At 47.0% G+C, this 27436-nt stretch overlaps 1 long non-coding RNA gene across 1 annotated transcript; it reads right to left on the bottom strand.

Moving 5' to 3' along the window:
* Positions 1-1573: 1573 nt before the first annotated feature.
* On the bottom strand, positions 1574-25627 carry Gm51765. The gene is made up of 3 exons (XR_003948879.1): positions 25419-25627; positions 7959-8042; positions 1574-3614 (listed from the first exon to the last, which is right to left on the bottom strand). It is a non-coding gene; the product is annotated as a predicted gene, 51765 (long non-coding RNA).
* Between the last annotated feature and the right edge of the window lie 1809 nt (positions 25628-27436).

Here is a 27436-nt window from a genome sequence, read left to right as displayed (position 1 = left end):
ACACCATGACCAAGGCAACTCCTCTAAAGGAAAACATTTCATTGGGGCTGACTTACCATTTCAGGTTCAGTCCATTATCATCATGGCAGGAAGCGAGGCAGACATGGTGCAAAGGAGCTGAGAGTTCTACATCTTCATCTGAGGGCAGCCAGAAGGCAACCTGTCTACCCACAGGCAGAGCCAGCCAGGAGAGACTCTCTCCTACACTGGGTGAAGCTAGAGCATAGGACCTCAAAACCCACCTCCACAGTGACGCACTTCCTCCAACAAAGCCACACCTACTCCAACAAGGTCACGCCTCCTAATTAATGCCACTTACTATGGACCAATCATATTCAATCCACCATACCTGGGTTCCGCCCCAGCACTGTCTAAACCCAATCCGGTAGGTGCACAACTGGAATCCTAGTGTTTGGGGGGATGGAGGAAGAAAAGGTACTCATAAATTCAGGGTCATCTTTAGCTACGTAGTGTGTGTGTTTGAGAATAGCCTGGGTTACATGAGACCCTGTCCAAAAAATACAAGGAAAGGGAAATAGCAGCACCTGAGGCACCTACTCTATTCTTGGAGTTGAAGAGCTGCTTTGGCTGCTGCCGGCCCAGTGCCTTCGCTCTGTGCTCCCCCACAGTGGACATATTATCTGGTATCATCTGCATCAGCGGTTCTCAACCTTCCTAATTCTGCGACCCTTTAATACAGTTCCTTATGTTTTGGTGACCCGCAACCATAAGATTATTTAGTTGCTACTCCATAGGTTTGCAACTGTTATAAATCGTAATGTATATATGTGATATGCAGGCCACAAAAGGGTCGTGACCCACAGGTTGAGAACCACTGATCTACAGTTGGCGCTGTACAGGAAGTTCCACAAAGACCCAAGTAATGACGCTCCCCATGACTTAAGCCGAAAGCTGAAAGAAGCCATACCCTGCTCAAGGAAATGGTTAGCCCCTTCCCACATGCCCCCCTGGCCCCATCTCTGACTCATCCTGCATCCCACACCTCCCAGCATCTTGAATGACAGAAACATGGCAAGACAGCGACACGACTCAGCTTATATGGACTGGCCCACAGATCTGGGCTTCTGGTCCTTTTCTCTAACCATCACTGTCCGGTCTTGAGGTAGCTCTACGTTTCAGATACGGAAGTTAAGCTTGGGAGACTGCCAGTGGTTCTGTCAACTCTGACAGCTCAGAGCCCTCGGATTCCACTTCCAGGTTAGCCCCCGGGGTTGACTGCGGACACAGGGGCATCCAGTGGCTCCCCACTGCCTGGAGTCTTTTGGCTGCAAAAGCATCATGCATGGAGCTGGTTTTGTAAGCTTGAGGCATGCGTGTGTTCATAACCCTGGGTAGGAACGGGCCACTGGGGAAGGCACAGCCCCATTCTCCAAGTGTTAAGGATAGTCATCAAGGCAAGAACACAGGTGCTAAGTACCCAGTGAGAGTCACATCCAACCAGGGCTCATGGGTCCTGGGGACAGAGGACACCAGGGGCCAGCACGGTCTGAAGAAGAGGTTTTTAGTAGGGATTTATAAAAAGAGAGGGAGGAGCTAGTGGCTACCTGAAGGTAGACTCCGCCCCCACCCCACCCCCACTGTGGTTTATTTCTATAGCAGAAACCTCAAATGTGCTTAATGCCTCTTGGTTCTAAGTCACAGAATGCACATGTGGTTGCAGTCGAAGAGAGAGGCAGAGAGGGCCCATTCCAGGCTGTGAGGAGCTACGTGGGAGCTGGGCCGGGGAGATCTCTGGGCCATTAAAAAAAAAATACCAATGATCAGCAAGTCTCCTTCTCAAATATTCCCTTCTCTATGCCTTCTCAAGGGCCAGAGTCCTTGGCTAGTGGCCAAGAAGTGAAGGCGGCCCCGAGCCATGGGGGAAAGCACCAAGCCTTGGAGGAGGCCCAAGATGGAAGATCTGTCCTTGCACGGAGTTTATCTGTGGAGGCCTTCCTAAAGGCCGGCTTTGAGGAGCTGATCGGAGTGTGGTGTGACCGCAGGAGAGCAAGTACCCCCTCCACACACAGGAGCTCGGCTAGACCACCTCGGGCCTCCAGACCCCACTTCCTGCAGAGGTTCCTGGTGCTCCCTGCAGCCAGGTGGGCTGGGGTGGCTCTGATTTCAAGGGCACCCAGATTCTCCTTTCCTGTAAGAACTTCTGGCGCCTTGAGCAACATGCCTACATGAGGGGCAGTTGGCAGCTTCCCGTCCTGACCCTGGGAACCGTCCCTAGGGGGCTGTGGCTTGAATCCTATCATCTTCCCCAGCTCTGTCAACTCTACGGGAGCTCGTTATATGTCTTTTGGAGCTGCCGCCATTAAGCCTGTTACTTCCTGGTTTCTCTCAAAAGTTACCAGAGATGAGAGTAACAAAGAGAAAGCATTGGCCTCAGGAAGGAAGCAGCAAGCCATTGCACTCATGAGCAATCACTGGGAAGCAGTGCTTGGCCTGGCCCTCAAGGCCAGTCACCTCACACACAGAACATCTGTGGAGCACGGTGCAATGCCCGAGCTGCTACTGAGCCAACACCAAAGGAGCAAGGCCACACTATTGATAGTGTTTCAAGACGGTCTGGAATAAACTCCATTCCTTTGGCAAAATTGTTAGAAGCAACGGACCACCTCCATTGGACAATCGTTTCCCCGTTTCACCGATGAGCACTGTCCAATCCGCGATGCTTTCCAGTGAAGGAGGGCAGCCATGCTACCTATGCTATGACAACAGATGTGGGAGTCACACTGACAATAACCCAAACACTAAACTCAGCCTCCAGTTCTGGGCACATCTCTTACTCACAGCTGCTATCAAAAGTGCCGGGCCCCAGGTGTCAAGGCAGCAGGTGGGACATTGAATAGGGGACAGAGGTTCCCTCACCTCTGACAGGGAGGTCAAGCTAGAATCTGCTCCCTAGGCATGGAGTAAAGATTACTGGAAGGCCATTCAGGGGCAACAGCACTCAAATGGAAAAGATCCCATCTGGAATAAATTACCATCTCAAAGCTTGCCCCAAGAAAACCATGATGGAGCCTCTGAGACAGAGGGGAGTTTTAACTTCGAACCTGAAACAGCATCTTTCTTTGATGCTTTTGAACACATGTAGGGGGTTCCCCCCCATACTCATAATGTCTGAACTTGAGGGGTGTGCCGCTCCGATCTTCATGTGGCAGCTTCCTTCTTCCCCCTTTTTCGGGGGATCCATTTGCCCAGTAAGGAACAGTGGCCCTTTTTCCACGACTAGGGCTACTGAAACCGCATGGATCCGACTTAGATTCCTTTTGGGGGTCAAGGGCACATGCGTGCAACTGGGCGTGGCAAAGGTTCCACGTAGTGGATCTAGACATGACATGGGGCTTAGTGGGTATGCTAGGATTGCCAAGGCCAGAATACCGGCTATCCAGCCCTCCCGCCATTCCCAGGGCATGTGAGAAGTGAATGCCTCCAATATCATTTGCAAATGGGCTTGAGGGTTATGGATGGCTTGCGGGATCCTAGACATTTGTACATAGTTGGATAGTCTCCACCACCTGCCATCAGACCTGGCTCAGCATCAGCACCAGTGGAAGAAGATAAACATCGTCTTGATCACCTTTTCTGCTGGGTCCCACGGCTCCCTGTGAAAAAGACTGTGAAACCATTTTAAAGGAGACATTTTACTTGCATTCCATTCATTCCAAAGACTGTTTTTGCGGAGGCAAAACAGTTTGCGTTTGCCAAAGTAAGCGTCCCGAAACTCCTCCAGCCAATGAGAATGTGCCCCCGCCCTAAGGTGTAGCCAATGAGAATTGCGCCTCGTAAGATACAGCCAATGAAAATGTGTTTCCCAAACACCCCCCCCACACACACACACACACACTCCTGATGTCTCTGTATTTGCCCTGGCCACAGCTTGCTATCTAGGGGACACTGGCCAAGAGCCTTAGAGTCTGAGTACCAACTTCAACATCTCACTTGCTACCTGTCTTCAAGTGACAAACGACTAGCTCTGGAAAAAAATTTGGAAGATGGAAAGAGCCGTACAGGGGGGTAGGGACAGGGATGGGCAGTAGATATTCGTGTTTAAAAGAAGAAGAAGAAAAAAAAAAACAGGGGGGGGTGTTGGTTAATCTTCAAGGAAGGGTCATTAAATTTCCTGGTGAAACTGGACTCAAAAGGGGTTTTCCTCACGCGTGCAAAGAAGCACGAGGGAGGAGTCACTTGGATGCTAAGTAACCCGCTCCCCAGCCCGGGAAGTTGCTTTCTAAAATCAAATTCCAAAAACGTCCATAGGGTTCCTTTTCTTGAAAGAGAAAAGCAAACAACTTACAAAAATAATACCTCTTGCTTTAAAATTCTAGTTACCCAGTTAAATAAGGTTTTTCTCTTTCCCTGGCTACCCCAAAGCCACCCTCACCCACCCCCACCCCCAGGCTGTTTCGTGGTGAGAACGGGAATGCTGGTTCCTGCGCCCCAGCATCCTTCCTCCTTTCAGCTGCCCATCTGTGTCCTCCTTATACATCTGGGGACATTCTCCGTATGGGCACCCTCATGTCTTAAGCCTGAAAAAAAACCATCCCAGAGTGTCTGTAGGTCAGGTTCCACCCCCCATGTCTTGCACTGCATTTCGATGAATAAGGGTTGGTTATATTTTCTAAACACCAGAAATTAATTTTCAGAATGGTGCCAAGCTGTCCAAGACGCTGTAGGTTGGACCCTGATGAAGTTATTTGTGATTTTTGTTTTTCTTGTGGACCCGCCCACGCTGCAGGTCTCTTGTGTCAATGAAAAGGCCATTTGCTTGAATCCAGTTTCCTGGCACCTTCTGTGTGTCTGTCTGTGATGTCTGTGTGGACACTCAAGCAAAATAATCTTTTCATTTGTGCTTTGAATGGTTTCTCCTCTGATCTTCCGTTTTCATCCGCTAAACCTTACCTTGGAGGCCACTTGCACCTCTTCATCGATGGCATCCCAGAGCCTGCACAGCTGGTGCCTGCAGAACTGTGTGGAAACCCCACCCCACCCCAAAGTGCTTTACCACAAAAAGAGTTCACTTGCCAACACCCAGAACCCCTCCTGGCTGACAGGTACCTGGACACCACAGTTGGCTTTGACATCCATGCAGAGAGCTCTGTGGCTTGCTTCTTGTTTGGAGGAAATGGATAGTCAGAGAGCTGGGAGGGTTTGTACCTTCCTGTGCTGTTCTGGGTCTTCACCAACTGGTTTCAAAAACCCTCAGCAGTCCTGTCCCGGATATGACACTCTCCAAAGAAAATGGCCCCCCAGGCCCGCAGTTCAGATGGTCCCTTCACCCTTGCTCTCTCTACCTCTGCCCCTGCTCCCATCAGCCCCTGGTGGTTTCTTGTCTCATCCTAGCACTCTCCACCACCATCCCCCCACCGCCTTTTCATTTTCCAATTCTCTCCCCCACCCTCCACCCCCACCCCTCCCAGATCACTTGGCCCTATCTCCTGCCTCCATCCCCATCACTTTGGGCCTCTACCCCCATTCTCCTCCCCAACCACCCACCCACCCCCGCAGCTCTGCAAGGTTCCACTTCAGAGGAAGAAGATACACTGAAAGTTGTCTTGACCTTGACCCCCCCCCCCCAGCTCTATTGTTCTCTGTTCCCACCAGAGAGAAACCTAATACTTGTGTTTGCTTTCCCTTGGGTCTCCATTCTAAGTCTGATCTATTGTGATTAGGGAAGAGGCGCTCCACCTTGTCATTGTTTTGGCCTCGTGATTAAAAGCAGAGCCAGGAATCTTCCTGTTGGTTTTTAATTTAGTTGTCCCCGAAACAGACTCCAGGTCTGTGACACTATCTCCATAAAGAAGAGTGGCCAACTTCAGAGCTTAAATGAAAAAGGAGCACCGGATGTAAGATTCAGGAACTTTTCTTTGATTTCCTTCATATTTGTCCTTGTATCTGCAAGTTTTGCTCTTCATAACCTCGCAATCACGCGGGCCTTCAGATTTAAAGCCTAACTCCGCTCAGGCCAGCGCTGATGGTCACCCGCTTGCCCACCAAAGCATGATGGAGGACTGTGAACAAAGGCCGATTGAGTATCCCCCATGCTGGAAAAGCCTCACAGAATGCTTCCAGATGTGTCTTTGTTTTTCTTTGGGAATGCACCTAGTTTCCCTCCGGTGTATGGGCTGCTGGGATCTGGGACTGCATCTCTAATAGAGAAGACCAAAGGAATAATGATTCTTTTACTTTAAAACCAGCTCTTTGGTTTACGACTTGGCCAAAAACAAGCAAGCAAGCCCTTTGGCCGTCGAGTCCCCCTACGTTCCCGGTGTTTCTCATGAACTACTGGGATTCTGCAGTCCCTGGCTTCACCGCGGTTAGTGCTCAACGTCAACGCATGCGCTCTACAGTGAAAATGGTCTATCAGCGATTTGATGAAGTTGTTGACATACTCATTTGTGCTTTCTGGGCCAAGCAGACGTGTTGGCATCGGTCCCTGTGGGTCTATCCATGGGTGACATCTCTGGGAATATGGCTGGATTCAGACCGGGTTATGAAGCAGGTGTCACCTGAGCCCTTGCCCAGGAGCAATACTGACTACAAAAGCTGCTGGCTGGTAACTTAGAGCCCGCTGGCTTTTGTTAGCATCCAATGGCCCCGGGCTCAAACACACCCTTGTGATACTGAAACTGTGGGCCCTCCCAGGCTGAGGTCCTGTGTCTCTCACCGTGGCTTTTCTCCACCAACTCGGGTCTACAAGCCCGCGTGACTGGACTAGAGCTCACCAGGCACAAAGTCGCCTCTAGCTACCACTGGAAAAAGACATTTCGTAATTCCATGTGTCTAAGAGCTTGAGTTCTAAGAAAGACGAGGTGCCCCACCGCCTAATTCAGGGAGATAGCGGAAATGCCATCCCACCAGGCAAACAGCTTCTAGAGAAAACTGATGGTTTCCAATAACCCCCCTGTAAACTGCGCACCCACCACCCAGCGCCATGGGCGCGTCCTTCCAGCTGCTATTGAAGCATCCGGTCACTCCGCAGCTTCTCTCTGGACCTTCCCGTTGAAACGTTTGTTTCCCTATTTGGTGCATTTGGTACAGTATTTAAACCGGCTTCGTTGGTGTACCTAACTATGAATTGACTTTCTGTTGTTTCTCCAGGACTTGGTGAGCTGGGATTTTGACTGCCCGTACCCAGTGTACGTCTGTCGCTCTGCTTACTGCCAGCTTCCCACCTGCCAGCACCTTTCCTCCTGTCCTGATGTCTTCAGTTCTGTTTCTTTCCTTTATTTTGTTTTATTCTGATCCTCTTCGGTGTGGTTTTATTATATTCTTCATTTTGATTTCTCTGCCCCCGCCTGTGCACTCTTTTCACTTTTCTTGTAATCCCCTGGGATACACAGAAAGTCTGTTCATTTTTGTGCTGACACGGGGAAAGCGCTTTGCTAATAGATGCGGACTTCTGGGCCTGGCCCTTTTCAAGGCTTCAGACGCTCCTCCCCGCTACCAGGCGCTGTTTCAAAAACCTGGGCTCTCTGCTGGGTTTTCCCTTTCCGTTTCTGACTTGATTTCCGGTTATCAGTGGTTCAGTTGGCCAGAACTGAATGTTCTGGGTCAGAGACAGGCATTTCCCTTTCTTCTGTTCAGTAAGTTTCAGGTTAAATGGCCAGAGAGGGAAAACACCCCCAGGTGGCCAGGGTCAGCACTCCACAAGTGCAGGGGACACTGTGTCCCCAGCTAATACAAATCCTTGCCTGTTTAAAATACCCCCGCTCCTTCTCTTCTTCACGGATTAAAACCCTATGGCCTGCCACACAGCAGAGCCTGCTGGGTGGTCTCTCCCCAGCCCCCAGCCGTAGAAGTGCCGCAGGAGTCTAAGGCCTTCCCAGAGAACAGAGGCTTGTGTCTTCGACCCCGACCCTGTTCCAACCCTCAGTTTTACAAAGTACAGGAATCAAAGTTCAGTGCGACTGGAATGTTCCAAATGGAAAGAAAAAAAACCAACTCACCATGAAAATTAACTTGGTCTTTGAAATATGACCTTGGCATGCTGCCCAGAGACGTGTACCACTCTTTTAAGTTAGAGAGGTCTTCTGAAAGAAAAGAAGGAAGAAAAACAATTAACCATATTTGGGTTGAGTAGCTCTTGCCTAGCCCACCCAAGTCCCTGGGTTCAACCCCCAACACTGTCAAGAGAGAGAGAGAGAGAGAGAGAACACTGAAACCCCCTGCCCCCGCAGGTGAAGTCGTGGGGGAGGGGGGGGTGACTCCAACCACACCGATGTCATCAGTGTCCCAAATGTCAAAGGTGAAATCCTCCAGAGCAGTGGTTCTCAACCTATGGGTCTCAACCATTCTGAGAGTTGCAGGTCAGATCCGCATATCTGATATCCACACAGACGATTCCTAACAGTAGCAAAACTGCAGTTACGAAGTAGCAACAAAATAATGTTACGGTTGGGGGTGGAAGGAGTCACTACCACATGAGGAACTCTAATAAAGGGTCACAACCTCAGGAAGGTTGAGAACCATTGCTCCAGAAAGATGTGGGAAGATCAGGGACTAAGTATACTAGCCAAAGGCGTTTGGGAGAGGCCTAGAAATACCAAGAGGAAACGTTATCACCACCTCAATCAGCAACAGGGGCAAGTGGGAGCCTCCCGGAATCAGACTAGACTCCAGAGGAGGCAGTAAAGGCAAGGCTCTGCGCTGCAACTGGACTCCTGCGCTTCTCTGACATCCTGGAGTTTCACGCTGCCATTTCCTAGTCTCTCTGGTGTAAATATTTTCCATTGTAAAAAAAAAATGTAAATACTGATTGTATATTTTGTTCCTGTCTTTTCTAAAGTGGAAGTTGATCTGGATAATAAATCACAAATCTTCTACATCTTGTTCCTTTTTCTTCCCCCACCCCCCCTTCTTCTTCTTAGAAATCATATACTTTAATATCTTTCAGGAGGCGAAGGCTGATTAAAGAGGGCCTTCATTCCTGACTAATGGAAGGAAGATGGCGCCAGCCAAGGAGAAGGGGATTAGGCAGTAGGAGCCCAGAGGAGCTTGGAGTCTCTCATTAACAGGTGTGGGACCCTGACCGAGCCTCTTAACCTCTTGGGGCTTCATCTAAAAGTGAAAACAGCTGCTGGCTTTTAAAACAACCGAGTGGCAGATGCAAAATACTTCGGAAGGGAAAAGTTACATTCAAAAGCACCAAACTGCAAAGTCTCAACTGTCATCATCTCTATTTCTTGGGAGGCAGACACTTCAGGGATGGGAAATCTCCACCTAGCTCCTGTTATTTTTCACATGAACTCACTTTTGGAACAAAACCAGTGGATTTCTGCTACTACTTTTAAAGAGCTGTGGTCAACAGTCAAAATTATTTTGTAGGCTTTAAAAGCACTTGGAGAAGAAATAAGGGCTTTCTCGGTGTGTGTGTGTGTGTGTGTGTGTGTGTGTGTGTGTGTGTGTGTGTGATTTTGTCTGTGTGTTGCCTGTTAGCCAACATGAAGTTGTGTACCACATGAAGTCAGATCCCCTAAGACTGGAATTACAGCAGGCTGTGAGCTACCATATCAAAGATGGAGCCTGAACCTAGGTCCTCTGAAGAGCATCCAGGGCTCCTGACTGCTGAGCTGTCAATCCAGAAGTCCCAACAAATATGTTTTAATGATTTGAATATGTTCTTGGTTTAACCAAAAACTTATCAGTACCTCGAAGAACAGTTTGAAACAGCAGAAATAAAGCCAAATGATCCAAAGACCAAATGGCTTGGGATTGACAATCTAGCCAGCATGAGTGGGATTCTCATAAAATAGCCCAGGCAAATGGAACCAAGACTGTCCAGACCAAAGCCATACAATTCCAAAGTAAGCCGAGGCAGTTCCCACATCAACTTGACCATGGATGTCTGCCACTTCAGCGAAGGATAAAGCTTTCCAAGTTGTCAGCACCCCTCACCTCTCTCAGAGCCAAAACTGACAATTCATAGGACTCCTTACACTCATGAGACAGAGGCAGGAAAATCAGGAGCTCAGCTACATAGCCAATCTGAGACCAGCCTGAGCTACATGAGACCTTGGCTCAAAAATAATAAAATAAAATATCTCCAGAAAATTGAACTCAGTACTTGTATCTCCAGAAGAAAGAGCTGTTGAGGCCTTCCGTGAGAGTCAGCAGGCTCAGAAAAACTTTAGGATTCAACTAGAATGTCCAGGAAGAAATAAAGTCATACAAACTTAAAAGTGAACACATGTTCAAGATTTTATCTGGATTATAGGACAAGAGAAGCAGACATATGTTTTAAAGTGTGCTCAGAGGAGCAATCAAAAAGCACAAATTTATATGGAGTCATGGTACATTGAGATGAGCTGCAAATGGAAACAAATTTGACTATCACTGTCAGCCAAGACCGGAGGGAGAGGTCTACCAGTTGTCCGCACTTTATAAAGTGCTGTGGAATCACTAGCAGGTCCAGAAGCTGGTAAGCCAGGCGACTGCCATTGAGGTGAGGCATAGCTTCCCACTGACACCCAAACTGCTTTTCCACTGTTGGAAACCTCTCTGCTTTCTACAATGCCCAGGCCTGTTTCATAGACATTAAGACACATCATTTTCAATGCTTGCATTCTGCTGGTAAATGAGCAATCAGGAAAAAAAATCCTTGGGCAGATATTGATGGAGCCCTATATGAATGTTAACCTTCTGACCTCTGAGCCCTTACCTGCTCTCTGTTCACTGCTTCTGAGCCCCTTTCCCCCCCACCCCCACCCCACCCCCACTGAGCTTGGGGCTAAGGAACTCTTGACATAAATAACTAGATCTGTAGGGCTGATCAAAAACAGATGTGGTGAAGGACATCGGCCCTACAGTGCACTGTGCCCATCTCTAGCTGAACAGTACATCTCTGGGTTTACACCACTGGAGTTGTTCCTCTGAATTAAACACCACTAACCCTTCACATGGGGAGTTGTTAACTGGGAGAGAACCTCTTTGCCTCTGACCTCTTGATTCGACTTGCTGACAGTTAGGATGCTCGGCGAATGATGGATTGCACTCTCTCCCCTTTGGCTGCATCTGATGCTGCTTCTGTAGCTCATTCTCCTGGGTTTGTAGTTAGTCTGCCGGAATGGCAGCATCTTACTGCTGGAGACAGGAGCCATGGTTCCCTCCCCCACCCCCACCCCCTTCCCTAGCTATCTGTTAATGTGGCCATTGTATTCCTGCCATAGATAAACAGTGGTTTCCTCAGCAGTTTAAATAATAAATCAGAGTATTAATTCAAGATGTGGCCACGGAACTAACAAGCAATGTACCTTCCCCCAGCACCCCCTCCAGCCCCCACCCCAGCCAAGGCTGAACTCTAAATCTCTTCCAGCATCTACAGTGATGGCTGAACACACAGTATGGCCATTGGCCTTTTAGCTACAATGTGACTGTAGCTGCTGCTGACAGCTTCAACTGTCAGGGTGCGGAGTCTCTCAGACATCTGGTCTGTGCTGCGGGGGAACAGACCCAGATACCTCAGGCTGGGTTGAGATTGTTTCCCCAGCTCATGCATCACTGGAAGACATGCAGATCCCCCCTCCCAGACACCCCTCCCCGCACCACCCCCCCACAAGGTGCTGAATGGCATTTCCAGGGATTCCAAGCTCAGACAGGCCACCAAGTGTTAGATCAGACACTCCCAAAGCAGATTGTTCAGTGCTCAAGCTGTGAGGCAGCCATGATGGAAGAGGCTAAGTAAAAGTCCACTCATTTCCCAGCCCCGCCACCTCCAAATCCAGGCTGATGACATTAGACGTCTGAAGACCACCATGTCCTGGGGCAGAGGGGAGTCTGTCCAAAGGTCTCCTGCTCTTTCTAATAATTAATGCCACGAAAGAAGAACTGATCCAAACCAATGAAACCTAATAAAGAGGCATGAAAACGGAAGGGGGCCTGAGCCAGAACAAGAGCAGCTGGCAACCTCTGAGCACACCCAGAGTCAGCAAGATGAATGTTGCTGCTCTTAGAATCCACAGACAGAGCTGGGCAGTGGTGGTGCATGCCTTTAATCCCAGGACATGGGAGGCCCCAAGCAGGCGGATTTCTGAGTTCAAGGCCAGCCTGGTCTACAGAGTGAGTTCCAGGATTGCCAGGGCTACACAGAGAAACCCTGTCTTGAAAGAGAGAGAGAGAGAGAGAGAGAGAAGAGAAGAGAAGAGAAGAGAAGAGAAGAGAAGAGAAGAGAAGAGAAGAGAAGAGAAGAGAAGAGAAGAGAAGAGAAGAGAAGAGAAGAGAAAAAGAAAAAAGAAAAGAAACCATAGACAGCCTGGTATGGCGACCCATGCCCTAATCCCAGTGGTCAAGAGGCAGCGTTTAAGGCTAGGCTGGTTTACAGAGAGAATTCTGGGAGAACCAGGGCTTCATAGAGAAAGCCTGTGTCAAAAAAAAAGGTGGGGGGAGGAAGAGAGAGAACACAGAGATGGCTCTGAGGTAAAGGTGCCTGCCTACAAGCCTAGGGACCTAGGCTAGGTTCAATCCCTAGTACCCACTTGGTGGAAAAAGAAAACCAACTCCAGCAGGCTGTCTTCTGACCTCCCTCCACACCTTCCACCCATGCCCACAAACAAACAATTGAAATACATAAAAATATATTAAGGAAAGCATTGTTTACAAATAAAGTGCATATTTAGAAGAAAAAAAGATGATGGCTATAACTTGTTCTTAGATGATTAAAAATAGAAGGAGATGAAGAGAAAATCATAAACAAATGTGGGAAACACTAAAATGAGTGTAAGTTTCCGTGACAGGATAGACGAGCTCTTATATTGTGGCTTTTCCAGGTCAAAAGTATGTTTAAAAGAAGACAATTTTAACATAATTTTAGAGTAATCTCGGGCCATTGAAGTGGCTCATCTGGTACAGGTGACTGCCACCAAGCTTGGTGACCTGAGTTTGACTCCTGAGAGCTGCGTGGTGGAGGGAGAGAGCTGACTGCCACAAGTTTTCTTCCGACCTCCACACATGCGCAAATAAACAAGGGAAAATGTAATAAATCTGAGTTTCCAGTCTATGTCCAAACAATTCTTCAGTTATTAAAATAACCATATGTTCAAGATGCGAGAACCCAGAGCATTTTCCTCAACCATAAAACTCTCACTGAAGTTAGCTTTAAAAAAAACAAATAAAAACAAAAAACAAACAAACAAACAAACAAAAATCAACCTCACAGGAAAGGTAAGCATTGACCCAAAACTACTGTGGATATAGTAAACAGTGCACAGAAAACATAACTACCAAGTATGCCAAGTAGAAGCTGGTTTTGGAGGTTGAATTTCTCAAGCCAGACATGGTAGCACATGCCTTTCATCCCAGCCCTGGGGAGGCAGAGGCGGGTGGATCTCTGAATTCGAGGCCAACCTGGTCTACAGAGTGAGTTCCAGGGCAGCCAGAGCATCATCTGTGCTGTGGATTGTCAGAGACACTTTTCTGGGATTTTACATTGTAATGAAGCCCACAGGGTGGGTGTGGTGGTGCACATCTGTAATCCCAGTACTCCAGAGGTCCAAAGGGGTTCCTGAGTTCAAGGCCAACCTGGGATTCCCCACCCCCACCCCACCCCAGATAATAAGAAAGCAATGACAGTGATTGTGATGATTTGTGTATGCTCAGCCCAGGGAGTGGCACTATTAGGAGGTGTGGCCTTGTTGGAGTAGGTGTGTCATTGTGGGCGTGGGCTTTAAGACCCTCATCCTAGCTGCCTGAAAGCCAGTATTCTGCTAGCAGCCTTCAGATGACGATGTAGAACTCTCAGCTCCTCCTGCACCATGCCTGCCTGGACACTGCCATGCTCCTGCCTTAATGATAATGAACTGAACCTCTGAAGTTGTAAGCCAGCCCCAATTAAATGTCCTTATAAGAGTTGTCTTGGTCATGGTGTCTGTACACAGCAGTAAAACCCTAACTATGACAGCCATATTGTCAAAACTGTGAGGTTTAATATAGTATGAAGTTTGATTAACAAAGGAAACAGGCACCCTGCACATGTCTGGAAAAGGTATGAATTCAAGACAGCGTGACATCTGTCAAACTTTATATATCTGCTGTGTGAACCTGAAATTCTATCAAACAGGCTCTCCGCTGAGGAATTCTTTCACTTGTTCTAAAAGAGAATGAACAAGAGAGTATTTAGGCAGCGCTGTCTGCAAGCGAGAGAATAACAAATGTTATGTCTCTAAGTTACAGAAACATCTTCAAACTCTGACATGCTCCCACCTACAGAGCACTAAAATAACGGAAAAAGAAGGTAACATAAGAGATGGGGAGGTGGCGTACACCTGGTGTATACCTATAATCCCAGGAGGCAGGTAATGGAGGCAGAATGTTCAGTTTGAGGTCAGCCTACTTAGTGAGATGCCATCTCTAAACAAACACATAGATTTTATTGGGGGGGGAGTGATTTTGCACTAATATGACAGTAGCTGTAAAGCATATCTGTAAACTGCAGAGGACCCAAGGTTGACTTCCCAGCACACCCTGGGCACCTCTGTCTGTAACTCCGATTCTAGAGGATTTGACGCCCTCTTCTGGCCGCCACGGGCACTGCAGGTACACAGCACACTCCTAACCAGTCCCAGAGGATCCAACACCCACTTCCCGGCAAGCACGTGGTGGCACAGGCCACACGTACAGCAAAAACCGCCATATACCTAACCTAAAAATAAATAAAATTTTAAAATAAGAATAGGTTTTTATTTTTAAACACCGGGATGGGGGAAAGAAAGCAAACAGGAAGCAACTGCCCTGAAAAGCATAGGTGTTGCCTAAGGAGGAAGCAAAAGACTGTGAGAGCCAGGGACAGGGGAGGGTGCTGTGAAGTGCGGACACAATGCAGTTGCTGATTATGTGAGCAAACCGAAAGTGTTGTGTGATCTGTACAAATCAAGCCAGTCAAAAGGTCCAGCAATTGGGGCTGGAGAGATGGCTCAACAGTTAATAGCACTGACTGCTCTTCCAAAGGTCCTGAGTTCAATTGCCAGCAACCACATGGTAGCTTACAACCATCCATAATGAGATCTGACACCCTCTTCTGGTGTGTCCTATAACAACGACAGCGTACTCATACAAACAAACAAACCTCTTTTTTAAAAGTTCCAGCATGAAGCATTATTGAAGCCGTTATTGGCAGTTGAGTGGCAGTAGAAGAGTCACTTTTTTTTTTGGCTGGGGGAGAAATGAGGGGAGTGAGGCAGTGGGGGGTGGCCACTGGCAGCTTTCCCAAACTCCAGTGGATGCCCTACATCAATGCACATATGGGCAGCAGCAGAGACAGAACTCAATGGAGAACTCAATTTTAAAAGGACATGAAGTTGAAGTTGGAAGTGAGAAATTGTGTGTGTGTGTGTGTGTGTGTGTGTAAAGGAGAGTGGGGGAGTGTGGTCAAGAGCCATTGCATGCATGCATGCAACCTCCAAGTACATAAATTCTCTAAACACCAAAATAAATTCTGATCAATAGTTGAAGAAATTAATTTCTTTGAAATAGTTTTGTCTACTGTATCTGTGTGTAGGGTGGGAGGTGTGGGGAGGAAAAATGGGGGGTGTACAGGAAGAGGCATGGTATGTAGGAGATTGAGGGGTTAAAACAGTGGTTCTCAACCTCCCTAATGCTGTGACACTTTAATACAGTTCCTCGTGTTGTGGTGACCCCCAACCATGAAATTACTTTGTTGCTACTTCATAATATGCAGGATATCTGTATGCCATGCCTTTGAAAGAGACACACACACACCAATTGCTACCCACAGGTTAAGAACCACTGGGGTAGAGGAATGTGGGGTGGGGGCCTAAGGGATTAGGGGATGAAGGGTATGGTATGGTATCCATACTCTGTGTGTGGTGGGGGCAGGAAGAGATGGAGGGGAAGAGGGTGCAAGCTCACTTTCATGTTCTCAGGACAGCATCTCTTTTCTATTAGGAATGTAGAATCAGGAAGTATTGTCTTAGAATCAGATCTGGAGACCTGCAATCTAAAAGGGCATTGCAAACTCATGACAACTGAGTTCCCAGCAGAAGTTTCAAAGACTCTTTCCCCTCCTTGGTGGAGTTCACAGAGCACACAGGACTCTGAGTAACAGAAGCACGTTATTTTTGGTCCCTGGGAAAACAGTGCAGCAAGAAGATGCCAAAGCCGTGCAGACACATGGACGGTAAACCTAAGGATACGTAAGGATGGTCCTCTTAATATGCCAAAGCCACCCACCATCATGCACGGGTCATTCACACAGAGTCAAAACTAGGGGTTCCAGTACAGACAGTCAGTCTTCTTACCACAGTCAGAGTAGATGCCAGGAGCCACGCCGAGAGAAGTGTTTCCCTGAGGGCAGGGCCAGGACCTGCTGGCTTCCAAGGCCCAACAGAAAATGGCCATTCCAGCCGAACGGGTAGTGCTGGCTTCATCACAGTTACTCCAGAGACCAAGAGACAGAAGATCTTAAGTTCAAGCCTGCTGACTTGAGAAATGACTGACTGCCATTGGGAAGGACCTGTGTTCTATTCCCAGCACCCATACAGTGGCTCACAACTAGCTGTGAACCAGTCCCGAAGGACCCATTGCTCTCTGCTGGCCTCTGAGGACACCAGACATTCCTGTAGTGCATGCAAGGGAAATATTTATACACAAAAAAGTGTTTCATTTTAAAGTTAGTAAGTAATAAAGCCCAAGGCCTAATAAGACCCTATTATTTTGAAAGAAAAAAATAAAGATGACACAAGCAGCCTAGATGCCCATCAAGTGTGAATGGATAATGAAAATGTGATATACAGAGTCCCAGGAAATAGATGGTAGATGGAACTGAAAATATTATACAGTGAGATGATCCAGGCCCAGAAAAGCAAATGCCACATATTCTATCATATTTGTAGATCCTGGCTCTGGACCTCTGAGTGTATAACAGAGTAACTGGAGAAGCCAGGAGCCTAGGAAAGGCCTGCGGGGAGCCAGGGCCTCAGAAACAGTAGGTGTTCGCGGGAGAGCAGCGGTGGAAAGACCACAAATATAGAGGCATCACCAACTGCACGTGACAGGTACCTGGGCTTTAGGTTCTAAACTGCACATCCATTAAGGCACTAGGAGTGCGACAGAGACTTCTACCTGGTAACACCCCCACCTCACCCCACCCCACCCCACCCCAACCCCCGCCGCCCTCGCCAGTCACGTGAGCGCCCTGCAGTGCCCAGCAACGCCCAGGAGGGAGCGACTTCATGAAGATGTCTTTCTGCGTCTCCCCTTCCTTCTCTCTGCACTCAGGCCTCGATTCTTACCAGTTTGCAGTTTTGTTTGAATACTTACGAGCTTGTGCGCTCTCTCCCTCCCTCTCTCATCCCCCCTCCCCTTTTCATATCTGGGGTTGGATCCAAAGTTTCACATCGGCCAGATTTTGTCACTCAGCTGTATCATCAGACCTTTTATATTTTCACTCTTTATTTTGAAACAGAGGCTTGCTAAGTTGCTCAGGCTGGCCTTGAATCCTCCTGCTTCAGCCTCCCAAGCAGTCAGTGTTCCAGCATTCGCTAGGAGACCCTATTATCCTGAGTCTTTATCCTTACCCAAGGGCTATCTCATTGATGAAGCACCCAAGCTTTTCTGGCCCTATAGGCCTCACCTGCTTTTCTTCTCTCTCTCACGTCTCATCACGGTCCCCTCATGTCCGGGGCCAGGCTGGGTCTGCTGAGCTGGGGACATTCACCTCTGCTTGTTCATTTTAGAAAGCAATCCAGAACCATTCACTTATCTCCAGTGCACATTATTCATTAAAACACAACACACTCGCATGCACACACACACACGCATGCACACGCACATGTGTTTCATTTGAAATGGCGCTGAGCAGGGTCAGTGCTAGACAACCTGAAGATTGGCCCTTCAAGTGCACCTGCTGTCAGGACCACACCATGTTCTTTTTGAGAAAAGAACTGTAAACAAACAGGAGACATAGAATAAAGAAAAGGAGGAGGAGAAGGGGAGGGGGGGGAAGGGGAAGTAGGAGGCAGGGGGACCAGGAAGAGGAGAAACAGGAAGAGATGGAGAAATAGCTCAGTTCATAAAGCACCTGCCAGGCACTGTGCTGAGACCCCAGGGCTGGCAGAATGGAGACAGAGGATCCATGGGGTTCACTGGCCAGCCAATCTAATCGAATTGGCAAGATCCAGGTTCAGTGAGAGACCCTGTCTCAAAAAATAGAGATAATTGAGGAAAACACCTGACATCAACCTCTGTCCTATACCTACACACACACATACAAACACATACATACACATATACACTCACATAAACAAATACGTTCACATATACACACATTATGCACATACATTCACACACACACATACATACATACATATACATATACACACATACATTCACATATACACATAAACACACACGTACATACACATATACACTCATACACATACATATATATAAATACACATATACTCACACACATACACATTGTGATGGTTTGTATATTCTTGGACCAGGGAGTGGCACCATTTGGAGGTGTGGCCTTGATGGAATAGGTGTGACCTGGTTGGAGTAGGTGTGTCACTGTGGCTTAAGACTCTCACCCCAGTTGCCTGGAAGTCAGTTTTCTACTAGCAGCCTTTGGATGAAGACACAGAACTCTCAGCTCTGCCTGTGCCATGCCTGCCTGGATGCTGCCATGCTCCTACCTTGATGTTAATGGACTGAACCTCTGAACCTTTAAGTCAGCCCCAATTAAATGTTGTTTTTTATAAGATTTGTCTTGGTCATGGTGTCTGTTCACAGCAGTAAAACCTGATAATACACACATATACTCACACAGATAAACACATATACATTTACATACATACATACACACATACAGTCACACATATACACTCACACATTATACACATATACACATACACCCACACACATCCACATGCACATACACTCACATGCAAATACAGACACACACACATACACATATACACATACACATGTACACTCACACATACACTCACAAACACATACACATATACTCATACACAAATACACTCACACATACATTCGCTTTCATACACACATATGCACATACACTCATACATACACACACATACGCTTACACACACATACACATAATACACATAGATAGACTCACACACATGCACACACATACACATGAAGGAGAAGAAAGCAACGAGTTTCCTTTTTAAGGTAAAATGAAAGGGAAATCTATTTTGGGAATAAACGCTGAATTAGAAGGAACACAAGAGTGAGCCATCACACTGCATAATTCTTCCGAGAAAATGAGGGAAGTTTTTAAATAGAACTGACCTGTGAGGGGCGTAAGGAAACCAGAGTCCCTGTTTGGCTTCCTGGAGAAGCGCACTATTTTGGGTAGAGAAAAGACCCAGGTACAGTGTGGAAGAGTGTAGTTTATAGCTGTGTGATCAGATGTATCAGTATGAACTCAGGGAAAGTCCTTACAAGAGAAAATGTGGGGCTGCAGAAATGGCTCAGGCTTAGGAGTGCCTGCTGCTCTTACAGAGGACCAGGTCTCAATTCCCAACACTCACATGGTGGCTCACAACCGTTCCTAAGTCCAGTTGTGGGAGATACAATGCCCCATTTTAGACTCTTAGGGCACCAGGCACACATGTGGTAAACTGACATACAGGCAGAGACAATACACCCAGATACATAAAATAAAAATAAATAAGTGTATACAGAAACACGTCATCTTAGTTCTATTCACAAACAGAACCTGAGACTAACAGCCACCCACTTGCACTGACAGTTCCCAGCACACACATGGCAGAAGTAACAACCTTCCTCTAATCAAAATGACTTAGTTTCTGTTCTGTCACTGTGGAGAGATACCATGACCATGGTAACTTTTGGAGAGGGGAAGTAGCAGGGCCCTGGCTGTGCAGGTACCCACTCTGTAGACCAGGCTGGCCTTGAACTCAGAGATCCTGCCTGCCTCTGCTTCCCAAGTGCTGAGATTAAAGAAAGGCATGCGCCACCACCGCCCAACATGACTATTACTTGTCCTCAAAAAAGCATTTAATTGGGGCTTGTTTACAGTTTTCAGAGGTTTAGTCCATTGTCAGCATGGCAGAAAACATGGCTGCATGCATGGTGTGGAAGTAGCTGAGAGTTTTACATCCAGATCTACAGGCAGCAAAGAGAGAGACTGGTCCTGCTTTGGGCTTCTGAAACCTTAAAGCCCACCCCTAGGAACACACTTCCTCCATAAGGCCACACTCCTAATCCTTCTCAAGTAGTGCCACTTTCTGATGACTAAGAATTCAAATGTATGAGCCTGTGGTGGTTTGAATAGGTGTGGCCCCCATAGACTCATGGGTCTGAATTCTTGGCCCATGGGAGGAGCATTATTAGAAGGTGTAGCCTTGTTGGAGTAGGTGTGGCCTTGTTGTAGGAAGTGTATCACAGTGGGGGTGGACTTTGAGGTCTTCAATGCTCAAGCTACTCCCCGTGTGGAACACAGACTCCTTCTGCTGCCTGTGGATCAAGATGTAGAACTCTCGACTCCTTCTCCAGCATCATGTCTGCCTGCATGCAGCCATGCTTCCCACCATGATGATAATGGACTAAACCTCTGAAACTGTAAGCGGACTAAACCTCTGAAACTGTAAGCCAGCCCCAATTAAATGCTTTCCTTTGTAAGAGTTGCCTTGGTCGAGCTGGTGAGATGGCTCAGTGGGTAAGAGCACTGACTGCTCTTCTGAAGGTCCTGAGTTCAAATCCAGCAACCACATGGTGACTCACAACCATCCGTAATGAGAACTGATGCCCTCTTCTGGTGCATCTAAAGACGGCTACAGTGTACTTACATATAATAAAAAATAAATCTTAAAAAAATAAATAAAAGAGTTGCCTTCGTCATGGTGACTCTTCACAGCAATGAAACCCTAGTTAAGACAGATGGGAGCCATCCTTATTCAAACCACCACACAAAATGAAGTCTCCTTGAGGAATTTGACAGTAAAATTGCAGAAGCTGGGCCTGGCATGCCCTGTCAGTCTAAGAGGGAGATGAGGGTTGGTGAAATGTTCAGAGGCCACAAAAGATGCTTGCTGCCAAGTCTGATGACCTGAGTCCAATCCTTGGTTCCTATAGAGAGGAAGAAAGGAAGAGAGCTGACCCTAGAGGCTGCCCTCAGACCTCAGACCCGGTCTGTGGCACACACGTTCACACAAACCTCCCCTGCACAATAAATAAATCTAAAGAGAAAATGCAAAGAGTGAAAGAGAGAAAAGGGCTCAGAGTCAATCTGAGTAACACACACACACACATACACACGTACCAGCCAGGGATGGCATAATCATTGCAATTTATTAAAACCCATCAATCAACGAGGTCATTGTTATATTAAAATTTATTTTAACGAAATTAATCCGTAACTTTTGACAGAGTGACAGCAAACCAATTCATTATCTCAAATGAATCGGTTTATTCTGCCTTCCCATATCAACCCCGTCATGGTAATCAAATAGTTATGCACACACATGTCTCTTTATAAAGGTTCTCTGTCTAATAAATGAAAAAGAAATTAAGGAATTAAAATATAACCATTTTGCATCCCCAATGAATTAGTAAATTTAAGCATTTAGCACTAATGGCTGACAGTGTCACAGGAAGGGGAAAAAAAAAAAGAATCAGATATCCTAAGAAAGAGCAGAGCATTGCAGTGTTGCTGGCTGCACGGAGCCCAGCTGATCAGACAGATCCCTGAGTCTGGCTTTTCAGCAGCACCTGAAATAAAACCGGGGCTGTGTGTGAGGCACACATCAGCATCAGCACAATCCAGTCGGGGGTGAGGGGGAGTTCCGGTTCTTCAGTAGACATCAAATCGCAGAAACAACCGCTGAAAGTCGAGTCTTTTTTTAGATAAAATGGGGAGAGAGGGATGAAGGGATCCGCAGATTAAAAGAGATGTCGGCAGTGTGTCGTGGTTTTCAGACATGGTCTGAGTCAAAAGGCTAAGTATCATTCATTCTCTGTGATGGGGACAACGAAGCGAGTCTTGGTGTCTGGGAATAGACATTCAGGTGATGAAATTGTTCAACTCCACGAGAGAGTGAACGAGAAGTACTAAGTTTGTGAGGAATTCTGTTCTAATGAAGATGGAGTAATGAGGACTGAAGTCAGTAAGACACTAGGCCATTACATAAAGCAGGGGGCAGAGAACACTTGTCCCTAGACACCGGACATCCAGCTTCTAAGAGCAGTGACCACTGAGAGAGGTAATCCTGGAGGTGGACTCTGGAATGCACCCAGCTTAACCTGTAGAGAATTTCCCAACCAGACTGAGAGGCTGGTCAGAGAAGGGGGGCCCTGACGGTCTCCCCGAGTTGAGGAGACAAACTCGGGATCAGGCAACTTGTGTTCGTGACGGGTGCACAGAGAAGGCACCTCTGAGACACTCACTCATCAGTGCAGGTATGGATGGAAATTGCCAGAAAACAGGGAATGAACCACCCCCAGGGGGCAAGGCGAACATTTCCAAGAGCCCACACAGAACCAGGAAAGCCTGTGGCCTCAGGCGCCACAGGAAGAGAGCTACCAGGGGGAGGAGGATTCTGGGATTCAAGTTATGAGGCCAAATCGGCTCTAGAGCCAAAACTGCTCAGCCCCTACCCAGCAATGCTTAAACCACAGGCCTCGATGCCACAGCAGTTTCCAATCAACTTGCATTCCTGAAAGAAGAAGGAAAAAACCTTCAAGAATGTGGTGCAGAAATGTGAAACATCCAGGAGCAAGTCAAAAATCACACACACGCTCACACACACACACACACACACACACCACATACACACACACACATACACACCACATACACACAGACACACACACACCACATACACACAGACACACACACAGACACACACACACACACACACACACACGGGAGGGGAGAGGTGGGGGTGGGGGGGGAGGGGGGAGCAACCATGACCCAGTATGCAAGTGAACAGCAACTATAACAGCTAATGAGGAAAGAAACAACACAGGAGGTAGAACTGTCAGGCGATGGTGTAATGGTGTGACATAAGGGCTACAACTGTAGTCCCCACAACTGAGAGGAAGGACCAAACTAGTGAGAAAGTCTCAAATGCATTTTGAGAAATTAAAACTAAAGACAATTGAAAATTTAACACCACACATATACACATAAACATACACACATATACACTGACACACACACACATACACACATACATAAACATATACACACATATATACACATACATATACACATACACTCATACATACACACTCACATATACTCACACACACATACACACATACACACATACATAAACATATACACACACATATACACATACATATACACATACACTCATACATACACACTCACATATACTCACACACACATACACTCATGCACACACATATACACTCACTTATACTCTCTCACACACATACACATATACACACTCACACACACATACACTCTTATACACATATACCCTCATACTCTCTCACACATATATATACACACACATACACACGCATAGATAAGGACAGATAGTGTATTATTCATGGCAAAAGGAAAGGTTCATCAACTTGAAAATAGAGAACTGGGAATTACTCAAGACGAAACACAGAGGCAAGAAACAGAACAGTCTCAGTGATTGGTGAAGAAAGTTCCAGGCTTCCAGAAAAGGTACCTGATCGCTTCTAGGCCTTTTGGCTAAGATCAAGTGCAGAAAAGGTACCTGAATGCCCCAAAGGAGGAAAAGGGTCCTAGTTTGTTTCTCTGTTGCTGTGATAAACACCAGGATCAAACACAACTGGAGAGGAAAGGATGGATTTCATGTCACAGCCCATCACTGAGGGACTCAAGGCAAGATCTCAAGATAGGAACTTGAAGAATTAGCAGAGGGGTGCAGCTCTCAGGAGGTAGAGGCAGGAGGATCTCCATGAGTTAGAGGTCAGCCACAGTGAGTGAGTTCCAGCACAGACAGGGCTACGTAGAAAATCTCTGTCTCAAAAAAAAACCTAATAAACAAAAAGGCAAAAAGAAAGAAGAGGAGGAGGAGGAAGAGGAGAGAGAGAGAGACTCTACTTCCGGGCTTTCTCTCTCTGGCTAACTCAGCTACCTTTCCTACAGAGCCCAGGCCTACCTGCCTAGGTTTGCCACCACCCATAGTGGATAGCTTTCTTACATCAATTAGCAATAAGAAAGTGCCCCAAAGATGGGCCCACAGGCCAATCTGATGGAGGCAATTCCTCAGCCAAGGTTCCCCCTTCCCCAAGCTGACCCCCAGTTGAATGAGCACTGTTTGTTGAAAATGCTGTCTTTTTTTCCACTGGATAGTTTTAGCTCCTTTTGTCAAAGATCAAGTGACCATTGGTGTGTGGGTTCATTTCTGGTTTTTCAATTCTATTCCATTGATCTACCTGCCTGCCACTGCATCAGTACCACACAGTTTTTAATCACTATTGCTCTATAATACAGCTTGAGGTCAGGGATGGTGATTCCCCCAGAAGTTCATTTATTGTTGAGAATAGTTTGTGGTATCTTGGGTTTTTTGTTATTCTAAATGAACTTGAGAATTGCTCTTTCTAACTCTATGAAGAATTGAGTTGGTAGCGTTTATAGAAATAGTGGCTAAAGCCAGACGTTTTGTGGCATATGCCAATAATCCCAGCATCTGTGAAACTGATGTAGGAGAATCTTGAGTTTGAAGTCAGCCTGGGCTACAGGGCAAGACTCTGTCTCAAAACAAAACAACCAAAAAAATAGAAGGAAAAGATCAATGGAAGGAAAGAGAGAAGGAAGAAAGGAAGGAGAGAAGGAAGAAAGGAAGGAAGGAAGGAAGGAAGGGAGGGAGGAAGGGAGGAAGGGAGGAAGGGAGGAAGGGAGGGAGGGAGGGAGGGAGGGAGGGAGGGAGGGAGGAGGGGGAGGGAGGGAAGGGGAGAAGGGAGGGAAGGGGAGAAGGGAGGGAAGGGGAGAAGGGAGGGAGGGAGGGAAGATAAAACGAAGGAAGAAAGGATGGATAGATGGAAGGAAGGAAGGAAGGAAGGAAGGAAGGAAGGAAGGAAAAGAGGAAGGATGGAAGGATAGAAAGAAGGAAGGACAGTGTAGCGTGTAATTTAAAATAAATCCCATGCTCGTTCCAGCTAGGTGCCATCAGCAGCAGTCTTGCCCATCCCCCACAGCTAGCTCCAAGAAGACACCTGGCCCTGGTTCTCATGGCTGGTCTACAGAACGCCAACAACCACTCCAGTCTCACTCAGCCCCCTCTATCCCCATGAAAGGAAAACACTAGAGACTTACATTTATACCAGCAAGATCTATATCAGTAAATCTCCAGCCCCAATATGCCCGTGCAAAGAACACGCCGCTCAGTTAATATGTTTATAAGCTGCACGCCTGGATTGGGCAGATTTAACACATACACTGCTCTACTGACCAGCTATGAGATCCCTTGCTTCTTGCTGCTCCTCCAGGCCACGTGGGGCTGCTCCATCTTCCACCTCCTCTTCCTCCATCTTCTTCTCTCTCCATGTTCCTTCTCCTCTGTGTCGTGTTTTCTTTCCTTCCTCTCTCTCCTTCTCTAAAACTTCCAGCCACGCCTTTCCCTCTGCTGCCCAATCACAGGCTCTGGGCTGTATTTTCTGTTAACTTGGGGAGCAGGTTCACAGGGAATCACCTGAGTATGTGATCTGTACTCAGCTGATTCCATGGGATTAGCATCAAACCACAAACAGCACCAAAGCAATCCACAACAGATGGGAGGAAGGAAGGAAGGAAGGAAGGAAGGAAGGAAGGAAGGAAGGAAGGAAGGAAGGAAGGAAGGAAAAGAATTCTTCCATATCTAATCAAAATGATTAGATCCTGGATTCAGGAAGTCTAATGAACCCAAACCATAAGGAACAACCAAAATTAAATTTCCTATAATCAATAATAAAAATAAGCTTCATAAGTATTCAGAAGGCAAAAATACAACTAACTTTATTTATGTAGCCGCAGATAACCTAGACTCTCTTATATTTTTTTTATTTTACTGAAATTATTTTTTTCATTTTTTAAAAAGATTTATTTATTTGTTTTATGTATGAAAGTACACTGTCACTCTCTTCAGACACACCAGAAGAGGGCATCAGATCCCATTATAGATGGTTGTGAGCCACCATGTGGTTGCTGGGAATTGAACTCAGGACCTCTGGAAGAGCAGTCAATGCTCTTAACCGCTGAACCATCTTTCCAGCTCCATTTTTTTTTTTTTGGTCCATAAAATATATTCTGGTTATGGTTGCCCACCTCCTCCTCCTCCCACCTCCCAGCCTCCCCTCCCATTCAGATCCATACCCTTTCTGTCTGGTTAGAAAACAAACAGCCATCTAAGGGAGAGTAATAAGATAAATCGACAAAGAAACAAATTGGAGTATGCTAAAACAACCAAGCAAGACAAAAAAGCCAAACAAAAAACATAAGAAACAAATATAGATGCAAAGACACACACTTTAAGCTCACACACAGAAGTCCCATAAAAACCGTAAACCTGAAGCCATATTATACACGCAAAGGACCTGTAAGCTCAGGGAGGGGAAACACTCTGACTTAACAGGAACCTGGGCATGGGGCCTGTCTGAAAGAGTCACTTGCTCCCCCAAGTGAGTCTCCTTTGAAGAAAAGGAACTTGTCACTTGCAAGCTGCAATCAATTGGAGACAGCTTCTAGGTTAGCGATTGGGAGGGGGCGTGCCCACTTCTCCCGTACAGACTGTTGCAGGTCTTGTGCCTGCTGCCTCGGTCTCTGTGAGTTCATATGTTGTGTGTAGAAGGCCTTGGATTCCTTGGTGTCTTCCATCCCCTCTGGCTCTTATACTCTCTTTCAACTCCTCTGTAGAGCCCCCTGAGCCCTGAGGGGAGGGCTTTGATGGAGAGACCCCTTTTAAAGCTGAGTGTTCCAAGGTCTCTCACTCTCTGCACTGTCTGGCTGTGGGCCTCTGTATTTGTTCCCATCTGCTGCAGGAGGGTGCTGCTCTGATAATGGCTGACCAGGGCACAGATCTGGATCCCTGGCTGGTCATCCCAGTGGTGACCTAGATTCTGATTCTCCGGTCCCCACCTCTTGAGGTTTGGGATCATGGGCATGAACCTAGTTTTACAACGGACTTATTGATTTAAATAGTACAAGCCAGAAGACAATGGGGTCACATTTTTTAAAAGAAATTTATTTTATTGTATAAGTGTTTTTACTTGCTTGCGTGCGTGCATGTGTGTGTGTGTGTGTACCATGTTCCTGCATGGTGCCTGCAGGGGTCAGAAGAGGTCATCAGTTCCCCTGGAAGTGGAGTCAAGGATGGTTGTAAGCCACAGGGTAGGTGCTGGCATCCCAAGCAGCGACCTCTGCAAACATAGCAAGCACACTCAAGCCCCAAGGCAGCTCTGCAGCCCAGGAGCCGTGCTTTTAAAATAACCGCTC

This window comes from Mus musculus, chromosome 10 (genome assembly GCF_000001635.26).
Source record: "Mus musculus strain C57BL/6J chromosome 10, GRCm38.p6 C57BL/6J".
Classification (NCBI taxonomy): domain Eukaryota; kingdom Metazoa; phylum Chordata; class Mammalia; order Rodentia; family Muridae; genus Mus; species Mus musculus.
This window is presented reverse-complemented; position numbering and strand designations above follow the sequence as displayed.